The sequence below is a fragment of the Cebus imitator genome, unplaced genomic scaffold (genome assembly GCF_001604975.1).
Source record: "Cebus imitator isolate Cc_AM_T3 unplaced genomic scaffold, Cebus_imitator-1.0 Scaffold439, whole genome shotgun sequence".
Classification (NCBI taxonomy): Eukaryota; Metazoa; Chordata; class Mammalia; order Primates; family Cebidae; genus Cebus; species Cebus imitator.
In genome coordinates, this window is record NW_016107754.1 from 500,440 (window position 1) to 503,138 (window position 2,699).

The following is a 2,699-nucleotide window of genomic DNA, read 5'->3' on the forward strand; positions in this document are numbered from 1 at the left end:
GGGGGTTTCACCATGTTGACCAGGATGGTCTCGATCTCTTGACCTCGTGATCCACCCGCCTCGGCCTCCCAAAGTGCTGGGATTACAGGCTTGAGCCACCGTGCCCGGCCGGGTTGGAATCTTAACTCCGTATCTCATTAACTGTATGGCACTGAGCAATCTTCTGACCATCAGTTTTCTCATCTATAAAACAGCCATAATCTGGCTGGGCATGGTGGCTCACGCCTGTAATTCCAGCACTTTAGGAGGCCCCGGTGGGTGGATCATGAGGTCAGGAGTTGAAGACTAGCCTGGCTAAGATGGTAAAACCCTGTTTCCACTAAAAAAATACAAAAAAAATAACCAGGTATGGTGACATGCACCTGTAATACCAGCTACTCAGGAGGTTGAGGCAGAGAACTGCTTAAACCAGGGAGGCAGAGGTTGCAGTGAACCACGATCGAGCCACTGCAGTCCAGCCTGGGTGACAGACTGAGACTCCGTCTCAAATAAATAAATAAATAAATAGGCCAGGCTCGGTGGCTCACACCTGTAATTCTAGCACTTCGGGAGGCCGAGGTGAGTGAATCACTTGAGGTCAGGAGCTTGATACCAGCCTGGGCTATGTGGTGAAACCCCATCTCTACAAAAATAAATAAATAAATAAATAAATAAACAAACTAATTAATTAAATGAAACAGGCGTAACCATAATAATGAAATAATGTAAATATACTGCTTAGTACTGAAGTACTCAATAAATGTTAACTTTTATAATTATCTATATCTGCCTGGAATATGTGGGGTTTTTTTGTTTTGTTTTGTTTTGTTTTTTTAGACGGAGTTTCATTCTTATTGCCCAAGCTCTGGACTACAATGGCACAATCATTACCTCGGCTCACCACAACCTCCACCTCCTGGGTTCAAGCGATTCTCCTGCCTCAGCGTTCTGAGTAGCTGGGATTACAGGCATGTACCACCACACTAGCCTAATTTTGTATTTTTTTTTTTCAGTACAGACGGGGTTTCTCCATATTGTTCAGGCTGGTCTCCAACTCCTGACCTCAGGTGATCCGCCCACCTTGGCCTTCCAAAGTGCTGGGATTACAGGTGTAAGCCACTGCACCCTGCCTTGGAATATGTGTATTACCTACCCAGTTCCCACCCAAAGAGCACAACTAGAAAAAATCAATCCAAAATCAAAATTTCATGGTTGAATGGGAAGCAAATACTAGAGATCAGCATCAGGGCTCACAGCATGGTCCCTGGGAGCAGTGTCCCTATGGTTAAGATCTTTGGCTCCCGAGGTGCCACCTGTGTTACTGAGTAAAGAAGATCAGAGGGCCAGACGTGATGGCCCATGCCTATAATCCCAGCACTTTGGCAGACCAAGGTGGGAGGATTGCTTGAGCCCAGAAGTTTGGGAGCACCTGGGCCACAAAGTTCAACTCTGTCTCTATAAAAATCCAAAAAATTAGCTGGGCATGGCAGCACACGGTTGTGGTCCCAGTTACAAGAAAGGCCAAGGCAGGAGGATCACTTGATTCCAGGAGGTCACTTGACCAGGCTGCAGTGACCTGAGGTTGTGCCACTGAACTCCAGCCTGGGCAACAGAGCGAGACCCTGTCACAACAACAACAACAACAGCAAAAAGAAAGGCAGAGGACCCTAAGAACGTCTCCAGGTATGGCAACACTGAACACAAACTTAACAAGTTGCATTTCTTTCTAAGAATGCCCTATTCCTCCCACCTTCAATAACATGAGGATATCTCGGCTCCATTTAGACACATTGCCCTGATGAGTTGGGAAGTTAAGCTTTTCTTTCTTCTGGTTGGTCTAAATCCATCTCCAGAAGAAAAACAGAAAGATCTTTCACCCTGATGCACAATCATTAATCTTGTAAATAACAAATTAAATCCCTTTTTAATGTAGTTTGAATCTCAGTTACTTAAAATACTTCTATGCAAAGACATGCTATTTTTAAAAATACAATCTTGGTTGGGTATAGTGGATCACACCTGTAATTCCAGCACTTTGGGAGGCCCAGGAGGGTGGATCACAAGGTCAGGAGTTCGAGACCAGCCTGGCCAATATGGTGAAACCCTGTCTCTACTAAAAATACAAAAAATTAGTGGGCGTGGTGGTGTGTGCCTATAATCCCAGCTGCTCAGGAGGCTGAGACAGGAGAATTGCTTGAACCTGGGAGGCGAAAGTTGCGGTGAGACGAGATCACGCCACTGTACTCCAGCCTGGGCAACAGAGCAAGACTCCTTTTCAAAAATAAAATATTTTAACACTGGAAAGGGTGGCTAATTCTTTTTAATGTTTTTTTCTAATTATAAAAATAAGGCAGGGCCGGGTGCAGTGGCTCATGCTTATAATCCCAGCAATTTGGGAGACCAAGGTGGGTGGATCACTTGAGGTCAGGAGTTCAAGACCAGCCTGGCAAACATGGTGAAACCCCATCTCTATTAAAAATACAAAAATAAGGCCGGGCGTGGTGGCTCACGCCTGTAATCCAAGCACTTTGGAGGCCAAGGCAGGCGGATCACCTGAGGTTGGGAATTCAAGACCAGCCTGACCACCATGGTGAAACCCCGTCTTTAAAAAAAAAAAAAAAAGGGCCGGGCGCGGTGGCTCAAGCCTGTAATCCCAGCACTTTGGGAGGCCGAGGTGGGTGGATCACTAGGTCAAGAGATCGAGACCATCCTGGTCAACA